The 13153-nt window shown below is 43.5% G+C and overlaps 2 protein-coding genes across 2 annotated transcripts in view; one reads left to right on the forward strand and one right to left on the reverse strand.

Moving 5' to 3' along the window:
• The window catches only part of TSPAN14 (tetraspanin 14), a 32285-nt gene extending 26286 nt beyond the window's left edge, over positions 1–5999 (reverse strand). Inside the window, exon 1 of the mRNA XM_088526376.1 lies at positions 5905–5999. The gene's annotated coding sequence lies outside the window, so the exon portion shown is untranslated. The remainder of the gene's footprint in view (positions 1–5904) is intronic.
• Positions 1–13153, forward strand: part of MAT1A (methionine adenosyltransferase 1A) — a 133965-nt gene that overhangs the window by 61547 nt on the left and 59265 nt on the right. The window lies entirely within an intron of this gene.

The raw sequence follows: 13153 nt of genomic DNA on the forward strand, positions 1-13153 counted from the left end.
GACTTTTTGATAAGGAAATAGACTCGAGTGACTTTCAAGAGGGCTAACATGTAGACCTGTAACAAAACACTGGAAAATATTAGTAAGAAAAGAAATAAAATGGCATTCACAAGCCTATTCAGCTCAGCTCTTTAAGCAAACACATTTCTTGGCCCAATGACGTAGAAATCAAGCTAATGCTTCATGAGACACAGCAAAAAGGTTTGCTGAGCACCCTGCACATGTTACAGCAACACAAGGAAAACAAAACAAAAAACACACCACAAGTTAGTCCTAGCTGTTCAGGGGCTCTTGTAAGGCTGGGGCTCCTCCCCACAGGCAACAGGTCATGAGAACGCAGCCATCCCTTCACTGGCAGCCTCGGCACCCTCCCCAGGGACCCAGCAAAAACAAGTTCCCCACCTCACGAGGAGGATGCCAAGAACAACATGGTGCAACTACACCACCAAGGCAGAGGCTATGAAATGATACTGTCAGACTTCCTTAAAATACTGACTTTGGTTGCTGCATTAACTAAGGGCAAATTCTCTGGCAAAATGAGAAAATACAAAGGTTTGCACAAATCAGAAAACATGCATCTAATAAAAAGAGAAAACTTATTTCTAGGGAAAAACTGTGTCAACACAGGAAACTTCCTCTCATAACAGGCCAACAGCATTGCTAGTTACACAAGCAGCACAGCCCAGAAAGAAAACCAGAGCAGGAAGACACCTTCCCTTAATTGTCCAAGTTGGACCAGTTTTTATAGCTGGACTCCCTTCCGCTCTGCAGGAGGGGCTGTTGTTTTGACCATTGTCAAAAACCCTTTTCAATCTCAGTGTGCTGTACTCTTTGGTAAAAAAAAAAAAAAAAAGTTTACTCATTGCTTTCCAAGAAGCCTTTCACATTAATCCATTAGTTTTAAAATGGCAAACTACTTCAGGCACAACTCATTCTTCCACAGACTTGCAATGTAGTCAAACTGGAGTAAATTAATCCTCATAAAGAGTAGTAGGCTATTATGTTTAGAACCCTTTATTATATGCCATTCCACTTCTGTATTCATATCCCACATGAGTATTAAGTGTTTCCCTGAGTACTATTTAATGGAAAGTTGAGGAAATGAATATCAGGAGAATCAACTCCATATATCCTGGCAATCAGTCACCTGCTGTTGCACAAGGGACCAAAGTCCAAAACATGTCTTCACATATAAGTTACTTGATGTTATTCCTTATTTTCTATTCTGGTGATCTCTAGATGACAAACTAGATGTTTCAGCACTGACTTGATGCCCAAAAGCAAGAATAGACAACTCTTGCTAAGCAGACCTGGAACAAACTACACGTTTTGAAATGTTAAAATTCACAGTATTCAGCTGCCTCCACAAGCACATTCTGCTTTCTATAATTACAATTGCAGCAAGAAGCTGCTGCCTTGTTACCTCTAAGTATACACATTAATTAGAGGAAACACCTTTCCCAGAGAAACAAATACCAAATATTTAGTCTTCAAGCAGAAAACAAATGCAATTAAACCAGGAAAAAACATAGACTGCTGAGAAAGATTTATTTGCCATAGGAACAAGTTTGGGTTTGGACGACCTATCTGAAACAGAATGAAAAACCAAAGAAAAGAACAACACACAAAACAGTCAAATTGTCATATGTAAGCACCCTTGCAGCAAGTGCCTTAGACTGGCAGGGCCAAGGGGAGAGTTAACTACCTCCCTGGTCTCTACAAGAAGGAACTATCATTATTTGCTAGAAATGCAGGCTCTCTACATTGAAAGCACACCCATACACCAGAAAAGCTCCTTTGTAATACCAGGAAAATGTCTAACAATATCTGTTAGAAAAATAAGAGGTAGCAAAGATCTATTTCTTATAGACTTGCCTGGGACATTCAGGTTCAGTTTAAGGATAAAAATAGCACTAAGACTTTTAGTTGCACAGATATCAGTCAAGACACAGAAACAATTTTAATTTTAAGTAGGCACTCTGGATAAAAGATCAATACTTACAGATATCTTATGAGATTTACTTCTAGGAAAGGAAAACAAACAAACAAAACAGCCTGCCCCCCTCCCTGCCTCAAAGCTGCTGCTTTGCTCCCCCCGAAACAGCACAAGAAAGAGAAAGCTGAAAAAAAACAAGCGACTGATCCTAACACTAACTCTTTGGTCAGGTGCTCTTGGCCAAGGGTGATCCAAAGGGTCAAGGAGAAGCACTCTCAAGCAGCACTACGGAGTGGAAGGCTGTTAATTCTCCTGACACGAGCTACCATCACTACTGTTCTGCAAGTGGGCTATCACTATCATTTGGCAGGTACAGTCCAACGTCACCTGAAAAAGCAATGCAATATTCCCTCCAGACTAAAAAAAAAAGTTCTGATTTAGCTTTTATTTTAGGTGCTTCTGTGAAAAAGCTTGACAAAGGGAGATGAAAACTATGTTTTTGTTCATTTTGTAAATTGTAGCTTGTTAGCTGCCTGAAAAGACACGACAGATGCCAAAGCGAGAAAGTCTAGAGGCCCCTTCTACCAGAAACAGGAAGTTTTGACCCAGGAAGCCACAGTGCAAAGTAGCATGGCACAAAAAAGTAAAAAAAAAAACATTCTTCACACACACATATGAGCTTGCACATAAGTGCCTCAGTGCTTTGCATCTGCAACTCACAGAGCTTACCATACACCATGCAAGTGGATTTTTTGACAAAAGACAGACATCTTCACAAAGGAAGGATCCTATTTTGACAATAGCCCTATGAACTCTGCTCCCCTCCCCACCAACCACTGATCTAATCACCATAGAATTAGAACAAGAACTTATTCATGCTCAACAATACTCAAACTTTGCCACACCTAATACAGCGCAGAGAACTTGATGGAAGAGAATTTACTGTAGCAGGACCTTGGCAGAAGCTTTTCCTCTCTCTTCCCAAATCACATACTTACAAGTAATGATTGATTACTACTCACACAATGCTTCATAAACTACAATTATATATAATATCTAGGCAAAAGTGACATATAAGGGACATACCCCTCAGCTACACACTAGAGCTTAGCCTTTTTAGCTTTTTCATACAAATTATCTACACATTTAATTGCATATGAATAAATTCATAATGTTCCATGTCAACAGTTACTCCATTGCATCTATAATGAAAGAATCATCCTTAAAACCCAGAGGAAGGGCCTCAAACACACTGCACTTCAGGGCTCAGAGTATAGGACTTTTATGATCTCTTAACAAGAAATAAATCTGGTAAAGAGCTGGCCAGAACACACCCAGTTTCAGTGCTGTCAAGGAGGCTATGTGAGAGCTCTTGCACAGACATTGCTCCTGCATACCTTACAAAATATAAGATACTTTTGCTTATCTCTCTTCACCTCAGCAGGGCAGAGAAGGATGGCAGTCAGAAACTAGGGAAATAGCATAAGGTTAATTATTCGACATAGCACAAAACAGCGAGCAAAAAAAAAAAAAAAAAAAAAACACTATGCTATTACCCAGAAACGAGAATAAAACTTAAATTAAGACTCAAGTAAGGGTTCCGATTTGCTCTCCTTACCTAGGGAGCACAGACAAAATTTTTTTGACACAAAGTTAACTATCAACATACACTAAATGAAAGTCATTCTTAAAACATAAAGCAGATGAACAGCAGCATTCAATGCTTGACTTAGTTCTAGACCTCCGCTTTAGCAAGCTACCTACCTAGGAATGACACACCAGGAGCTAAAATACAGAAAAAGCCAGAGATGTAGCTTCTTTGCACAATGTTTTTCAACACTACTATAAATCACTTCCATACTTTTAGGAGGATATTTCTAAAACTTGCTAGTTTATTGATACTGTACCTTTGAACATGAAGATCTTTTAATGAAAGGCAACACTTTTCCCTCTCCCTCCAAACTAGATGGACATATCATGCCTTATAGCATCTTCTTTCAGGGTCGTTAGCCATATGGCAAAGAACATCATTCCAAAAATATAGATGTCCTGGATTTATTTAAAAAAGCTGCTGCCCAGCTCAGTCACATTTCATACCAGTGAAGAGACTGTTGGAGTTCCTGCTGCACCTTTTCCTCTCCATACAAACTATCAGTCAAGCAGATAGCTGTAGCAGTCTCTCATAAACACCCATCCAGACTTAAATACATAAATTTGCACACATGTATTGTTAGCTGTATCTTGGGTTATTTCATGCTAAAGCGAGTACTGACATCTAACTCACTGATAGAGACTCTTGAAAGGAGATGATCATCCCATTGAACATTTTTAAATAAGAAATACTCTGCACTTCCATCCTCAAAGAGCTGGTTTCCTTCCATTTTAACCAGAGCTGTGTCCTAAACCCTAGGTCTTCCCTCCCCCACAAAAAGAGTGTGGTACTAGGAAAATCTTAACCTGCCAAACATCTTAAAATATCCCTTCCCACACGTCCTCCCCCAAAACATATAAAAGGCAGTTAAAGAAAGAAAGAAAAAAAAAAGTAATTTATTTTTTACAGCGTTCTCCATTCAAAAAGACTCCAAACAAAACCATTCATCTTCAGACTCGACTTAGACTAACTTAAATGTGTGGTCAACAACATGCAAAAGTCTAGTCTATTTTACACTCACAACAATTCCAGTAAGGATATTCAACATGCATAACACCAAGGAGGCTGCCCTTTTTCTGCACATTAGCAAGACTTTTTCAATCTAGCTTAAACTTTTTCTCAAAAAAAAAGTAAAGTAAAAGGCAAATAAAAAGCCCAATTGCCCTTCCTCCACTAAAAAGCTTGCATCAAGAAAAAAATCCTCTCCCCACAAACAATTAAAATTACTTGAGCTTTCTTCTTAGAAACTCAATGTGGCAGCTTCTCAGCAGCACTCTGTAGCACTAGCACAAGGCAGCAATATAATATCCACCTAAAACTACAAAGACAACTTAACTAGGCAGAATATAAATGACCAGACTGGAACTAGTGATTAATATGGTGCCAGGTATCTACCTGGGGAGGCAAAAACACAAATATGATGTCACTTCTAATGATTCTAAATCCACAGCTTATAATACTCCCATGTCCCCTGTGAGAAAAGGGCAAGTCTTCCTGCTTTTCCCTCCCCTATTTAAATACACCATTTTAGATGCAGCAAGAGCCAAAACAGGACCACAGCTGAAAGGTGATCAAGGGTTCACCCACACAGAGCAACACAGTGAGGACGCTCAAAGCATTTCTGAGAGCCCATACTAACACACCTTACAAGTATTTAAAGACGATAACCTAAACAAGGCCCATGCCCCCACACACCAGGTAATTTCCGTTTACAACAGTTTGGCCTCGGCCCCGGCTGGGCAGGGCAGGCCGGTGCGGGAATATGCAGCACTGGAAGCACCTGGTGCAACGTGGAGGAAGGAACCAATAACCGCGACCCCGCAGCAGCCCTGCCCGGGAAGGCCTCTGCTCCATGGGGCACCTCGCTCAACAACAACTCCGTGGAAGCTCTCACAGGAAGGCTCTTCCAGCTCCTTCGGCTTCCTTTCATGGAAGCGGACAATGGCAGAGCCTGCCAGAGAATCGCTGCATTCCCCCTTTCCCCAAACTCCCGGAGCCGGGGGGGGTGTTCTTTTCGCACTGGGGGAGCACGGCTAGGGAACGCTTGCTCTCTGCCCGTCTTGTGAAACCGAGCTTTACCGAGACGTCCCGAGAAAGCGGCACACACCCAAAGCCGGCGCCCTGCGTACACGCGCTTAAATGGCTGCCAGCTCGCAAGGGATATCGCAGCGCAGAGCTCCGCGCTCATTCATATTCGCGACAAGGGTGCCCAGAGCGCGGGCGTTTCAGAGGGCAGCGAGGAGCGGGCGATGTGCCCCGCGCGAGGGCCCGCGGCGGCAGCGGGGGGAGCGGGCCGTGGGGCACGAGGGGCACTCACCGGGCAGCAGCCGCTCGCGGAGTTTCGCCAAGTTGAGGGCGAGGCGGCGGCGCTTTCCGGGGTCCCTCCGCTGCCCGGCTTAGTCCATGGAGCGGCAGCAGGGGCAGCCGCACAGCTCAGCAGCACCGCAGCGGGGCGCTCCCCGGCACCTTCCGTGCTCGCTAGGCGTCCGAAAGCGAGGAAATGCGCCCGGCGCCCCAGGCCACGCCTGCCGCCGCGCACGCAGCCGCGCTACACACAAAGGCGGCTCGCAGGAAGCCTCGCTCCGTCGCCGGGCTCGCTGCTGCTCCGGCTCCCCGCCTGCCCCTCGCACCCGGGCTCTGGGCGCGACTCCGCTCCGCTGACTTCGAGGCGCCCGCGGGGGCTCGTTCCACCTCAGCTCGGCCGCCCCGCGCGCAGCCTGGGCTGCGGCGGCCTTCGCCTCTCCTTCCCGGCAGCGGCAACGGCTGCCACTCGCCGCCCAACCGCCCCTCCCTCTCCAACGGCTGCTCCTTAACGGTCGCCCAACGGCCGCTGGCGCCCAACAGCTGCCCCTCAGCACCCCAACGGACGCTCGCGCCCAACGGCTGCCCCTCAACGGTCGCCCCGCCGCCGCGCGCGCCCCAGCGGCCGTTCCCCTGCGCCCCACGAGGGCGGTTCAAAGCCACTAACTCTCTTAGCTCCCCCCAGCATTTGTTCGGGGTCAGTTTTCCAGTCGAGAGAGCATCGGCCGGGCCGTGGAGGACGCTTAGGAAGCTGCCGGCGCCCTGCACACACCACCCTCCCGGGCCAGGGTCCTGCCTTGCCCCACGGGCAAGGTCTTGCAGTTATGAAGTACTTATTCCTTAGGGACTCCCAGAATAAGAATAAGCCCACTGGGAACAGCAACCTCAGTGCAGCCTTAGAGTACACTCTGAGCTTACCTGAAAGGCTAGAACACCAGAAGGAAAAAAACTAGCAAAACACCACTTTTTCCCCACCCACACCCAAAAGAGTATCTTGAGTCAGCAGGATTTCCCAGGCTTTATAATCTCCCTTCAAGGTGCAGGCAGGAAAAGGAAGGAGGAGCTGAGTCATATCTTTTAGAGCTGTGTGGTGAGCAAGGGAGAGCTCACACCTGGGTCGAGTTCATGCCTCAGGACATTGTGCTGCCTCGCATGTGGGGAGATGCTGCCCTTCTCAACCTGCTGCCTGTGGGAGATTGGCCCCCCAGCTTCCCTACAAACCCATCCTTATGTTGAGGTATCCAGGAAATGCCTTCTAGTCTCCTGCTGGTTACTTCAGCGTCTCTGTCTCAATCTACTTTTTCCTTCTTGAGCATCCCTGTCTTCTTGCACTATGGAAAAAAGGCCCTACCGTCCTCCTGTCCATAAGACTCAAGCACACAGATCAAAAGCAGTAAGGCTTGCTTTGGAAAGGGATTTCAAGAAGCAGGCTGAATGTGGATGAGGATGTATACTGAATAACTAGCTGTAAAGCCATGGCCATGGATGGGAAAGCAAAGCTTTCCTCAGGGGTGGTGCTTTGTACCCCAGTTGCTTTCCAGCATAGGCAATGACTCACTGTCTCCATGGAGTTCCTCATTCCCTTCTTCATGTCTTATGATGGCTTTTGACCCAAGGAAAGGCTTCTGGTAGCCTCTCTATTCCTTAATGATAAAGCAAAAAAGTATTTTCTTTAGTGTCTCACTAACTATGAAAACTACCACACATTTGTGAAAGTTAAGGAAGGTAGCTCAAGGCCAGAGGCAGCGTGACAGGCCTTCTGGTGTTCTCTAGACTTCATCTGCTACAGGCCTAGAGCTTCAGGGCTTCCTTTTCACTCTTAGAAACAGTAGCAGCAGTTCCTCATGGAGATGGTCACAGTCTCATTGAATGTTTGCCTAGAGGGTAAGAATGGTTGAGGGAATAAAGTGAGCTCAGTGCTTCACTTACGTGATCACCCTCCGCTGGGTGAAGGCTGACAACTAAAACAGTGCTGCTTAGAATACACCCTAATAGTAATAAATACACCATAAATATGTTCTAAATGCACAATTCCCTCTCTCACATCTGTTTGATGAGGTTTGAGGATGCATACAGATAGCGTAGATAGTCATCAGCCATGCGCTGGTCACATTATCAAGATTCCTTCTTAGTCTTTGTCTGCAATTGTTAAAAGAAATGTTAAGAAAAAGGTTTTGTTTATTTCTTCAAAGCTTAGATTCTCACACAATCTCACGATTGGGAGAGATTACATTTGTGAACGTCTTATGCACAGGCGTCATCACTAGTGCCTTAAACCAGAGGCAGGAAAGGCCGAACATTTCCAAGGGCACAGCTAGATTCAGCTACCTTCCTTTGCCCCCAAGCACCCTTGTAGGTATCTGATTTGAGACTGGAAAAAGGCATCTATTCTGAAGATTGTTGCACTATTAGCAGCTCCCCTAGGCTCCTCTGTTTGCAGACCTTCCTGAACTTCCTAAAGACTTTTTAGAAGCCAAAACAAAATTGAATTGACTGGTAAATCTGAAAGAAGATGTTAGAAGAAGCATCTAAATTTTGGGGAGGCTATAAGTGAGTAAGGGGAGCTAGGAAATTTCACTCTAAGTATTAAGGTGGTAAAAATAGCTAGAAGGGATTCTTTCCCCATCTCAGAAGCTCCTACTTCAATCATCTTGCAGAGCATTGAGCTGCATCCCCAGTGAAGCCCAGAGCCAAGGCAGAAAGCTCCAGGATGCTTTTTCTGTAGGAGATGAGAACACAGAGGATGCAATAGTAGCAGCAAAGATTTGGCAGGGGAGACAGTTTCAGGAGTTAAGGTCTGCAGACTTAGGGAGTAGCTCCTGCTTAGGAAACGTAAGTGTGCAAGTCCCCGCTATCACCTTCTCTATTAACTCAATCTAGCTTTGAATCACCAGCACAACCAGCATTCCAAGTTCTTGCTTGGTATACCCTAGTCAGTAGATTAGGGATCTCTTGCAGTTTAAAGCAGTCTTGCAAAATGGTTCATGTTAGTGATTTGCAGGGTAGTTGATTTGATTGTATTCAGTGTTAACATGGAGATAGCTGGAAAAAGCTATCTCCATGCGAATTTGCAAATTATTTACCTTTTCCATTGGCGCTATCTCTGTTCTGTATGCTTCACTTTGATGCTGATGAAGTTAGGGTAAAAATGCTATCCATCACAGAAACATTGAAGTGTGAGGGCCAGTGAAAAGACAGTCACTTCAGCAGTTAAACTAGAGTGTAACGTACTGCAAAAGCAAAAATGGAAAATTTGATTTTAAATGAACATGTACAGGCCTAAGTTCATAATTTGTCACTGCTGTTTCCTCTTGCCATTACAAAACATTTCCTGAAATTAATGAGTAGTAGTAATGAAAAGTACCAAGTCCACAACTATTTACTAATTCCACTGTACATTTGACAGCATTATCAGCAGCAAACACAACCTTGCAGTAGAGGAAATTCCTATTTATGCAGAAGGGTTTCTGGAAATCTGCAGTTACCCTTGGAATTAATCATGTGTGTGTGTGTGAGAGAGAGAGAGAGAGAGAGAGAGAGAGATTTTCACACCTTTTTTTTTTTCCATTTTCCCAGGTCCCTCTACTGTTATCAAGTGGCCATTGCACTTCTCCACTCCTCCACTGAATAAGCATTTGACAAAGAGTGCTTTTGGATAGAGGAAACCACTGAGGTACTAGCTGTATCCAAAAGGAATATTACCAAAACATCAGTGAGGATTACAGTGAGTTCGTCAATATTTTTTTTTCTCACCAAACTCATTTATATAGCGCAGACCATACCATTCAACACAGCATATTTTTTACTTCCCTTATTTAAGAAGGTGAATGTCCACATGAGTAATAAGTTTGCTGCAACAGATGCCTTTCCCAAAAGAATTCCTCTAGTGTAGTAGTAATCTACAGTGTTCAGCTTCTGGCATATTTGTTATGCAAATTTTTTACTGCAGAAAAAATCTCTGGTATACTACTGGCCTTCAGTTAGGCTGGGGACGTAGTGCCATCCAGTGGTTCAAACAGAGAAAGAAATCGTTCATTTCTTTTATTTCTACCAAAATGCATCACAGAAAACACTTTGGAAAGGGACCCTTCGGCATTCTTCTCTCTAGGGATATTTGCAATTGGCACGAATTGCAGAGGAGGAAATAAACAGAAAATGCCCTCTGAGCCAGACCATCTTTCTAATGGATTTTAAATGACTGTGCAGATAGGAAACATAATTGGTATTTTTAAAAGGAAAAGTAAAAAACACCATTCTCCATTACATTTAGTCCATTGATTTCACAGCATTTTCCATTTTTTTCTTAACCTTGTTTTTATCGTGGAGAGAAGAGAGGGAAAAAAAAGAGTGCTATGAAGAAAGTTGATTATAAAGAAATGACTGGAAAGGAGTTTGTTGCTCATTTTTCTCTCAAGCCCAGAATAAACAAACTTTCAATTATTAGAGCTGCTTAATTCAAGCAGCTTCTGGGAGCCAACTGAGTGTTGAATTGTGATGTCATATTTGATGTAGTTTTGAAGGAGCGGTTGAGATGTTGCAAATATATTGGGTTAAAAGAATTTTAAAATATTAATATGTATAACTATTAAGAAACTGGGCCAGCAGAGGTAGCTGTTGCTACATCAAAATCAACAACTGTTAAAAAAAAAACATTTTTAATGAATGTTCTGCTTTTAAAGTAGGAACACCTTCTTAAACCAGCTAATTCCAACCTTATACAGGCTCCAGCATTATTCATCTAGAGTCCCTTTGTTTTTCATTTACTACTTTTCAGTCATTTTATTTCCTTAAAACTGCACATCTCAAATTCCTATTAACAATTCCTAAGAATTTTCCATCATCTTTATTTGTATTTTGTTCACATGGAGTTCAAAAGGGGCGAGTCAGCTCTAAATAATCCCAAAGTAAGCTTTAAGAAACATATTATCAGTAATAATTCTCCTGATTTTTAAAATGCCATTTTGACAATTTGTGGCTCCAAAGTTAATCTGTGAAAGACAGGTAACAAAACTTTGAAGTTTGGGTTACGTAACTGTAGAATCAAGAAGAAATACACTGTTCCTCCAGCTATTTACATGAACTGTCACTGTTAACAGTCACAAAACACGCTCTCCCAGTTCCAGAGGTCTCACGTGCTTACCATATATCTGCCATTGCTGCTGCTGAAACTGGCAGGGTGCAGAGAACTTTCAGTCTTCATGAATATTTTAACAAACAGTTCACAAAATGAATACAGGAGCCTTTAAAAAAAATGTTTTTATACCAACAGTACCTTTAACTTTGATGAAGCATTAAAACACTGGACGTGATGGCTTTCTACCTCTATTTCCGGGATTACAAAACACTTGAAAAAAACATTATTGCTTTAAGTGGCCATGGCAACCTTATCTTAGACCTCCAACAGGCTGATTTAAGAGAATCAGGGGTCAATTCGGTCACACCAGATAGAAGCCAATTACACGCAGACAAAACTGTGATGCCAGAAACCCTCCTCTTGGAGGGGATGCTTTCTAGATTTACTAAGTTATAACAGCACTTAACTTTATCTTAAATTTCTTAAAATTTATTGGACTTCTATTCCATACTTCAAGGACTGTTTCTGCATTTTACATTTCACGTTTATGTGAAATGCATAAACAGCCCTTGAAAGAAGGCCACAAAAGCAGATTTCTCTGAGACCAGTACCTTTTTAGCCTGTCTTTGTGCAAGAGCTGTATTCTGCAAGTAGCAACGCCTTCTAGGCCCTACTGGAAAGAAAACTGAAGCCTCAGCAGGAGCTGTGATTCACACATCTCCTCCTCTACTCGGCCCTGGTGAGGCCGCATCTGGAGTACTGTGTCCAGTTCTGGGCTCCACAGTACAAGAGGGATGTGGAGCTGCTGGAGAGAGTCCAGCGCAGGGCTACAAGGATGATCAGGGGCCTGGAACATCTGCCCTATGAGGAGAGGCTGAGGGAGCTGGGCCTGTTCAGCCTGGAGAAGAGAAGGCTGAGAGGGGATCTAATCAGTGTATATAAATACCTCAAGGGAGGGAGTGCAGAGGACGGTCATGGTCTCTTTTCAGTGGTGGCCACTGATAGGACTAGAGGAAATGGCCGGAAACTGAAACATCAAAAATTCCATAGGAACTTAAGGAAAAATTTCTTAACAGTGAGGGTGACAGAGCACTGGAACAGGCTGCCCAGAGAGGTTGTGGAGTCTCCTTCTCTGGAGATCTTCAAAACCCGCTTGGATGCAGTCCTGTGCCACGTGCTTTAGGTGTCCCTGCGTATGCAGGGGGGTTGGACTAGATGATCTCTAGAGGTCCCTTCCAACCCTAAGCATTCTATGATTCTATGATTCTTAAAAATGAGATTTTATTAATAGTGGCTTGCAACTGTAAGAAACAGTAGCTCTCAAATTTCCTTCAGCATCTCATTTCCCTCCACTTGCACTCCAAGTCACAATATGCCAACTGCAAACAAGCATCCATTTACATAGTGTTTCACACATAGTTTCGTAAAGGAAGAGTTTTGGGAACCAGTCATCAAGCAAGGCCTCATGACACCGGCCTTTCCTTTCAGTGATAGGACCCAGGACAAAAAGCCCTCAGATCCTTATTTCTTGGAACAAACCCTTGGCAGCTGTGTCTTTTCTGGATCCCTTTCAAAGTAGTCCACTTCCATTCGGGCATTTTGTATCTCCAAGCACCCAGTGCCTTTTCTGGACATCATTACAAACACCAGGGACCTAAAAACTAGAAGCAGCATACAGTTTTTTTTTTTCATTTATCCCCCAAATTAGAGGGACCATAGATGATTTAAGATTTCTCATCTAGAGAAATCAGAATAAAGCCTCCTAAGTTGGATTCAACATCCTCCCTTTAGCCTTTCTTCATGCCTTTCTTCCTTCCAACCTTTTTTTCTGAAAAAGGAAAGACTAAAAACAGATGGTGGGGAAGAAGGTAATTTTTATTATGCTACTCTCATTAAAATGGCATACCTCTCTACTAGGGAAAGCTCTCTTGCTTTTTGCACCTGCACAGCAGTCCAATGCATTTTTACAGTTATAGGGTTTGTCACGTCTCTCAGAAACCTTTATGTAACACTTAAGCAGCTAAACTCACCCAGAGAATCAGTATATTTCAGCAAAAACACACAAGCATCTATTTGAATTTTCTAAGGCAAAGGTGGGAGGAGACACAGATGTGCATAGAAGATTTTGTCACTGCAAGACATCTGGCCAGAGTCAAGAAGTGGTCATTTTTAAACCCCGAAGAGAGCAGAA

This window comes from Tinamus guttatus, unplaced genomic scaffold (assembly GCF_059628265.1).
Source record: "Tinamus guttatus ecotype Peru unplaced genomic scaffold, ASM5962826v1 Tinamus_guttatus_pri_ptg000246l, whole genome shotgun sequence".
Classification (NCBI taxonomy): Eukaryota; Metazoa; Chordata; class Aves; order Tinamiformes; family Tinamidae; genus Tinamus; species Tinamus guttatus.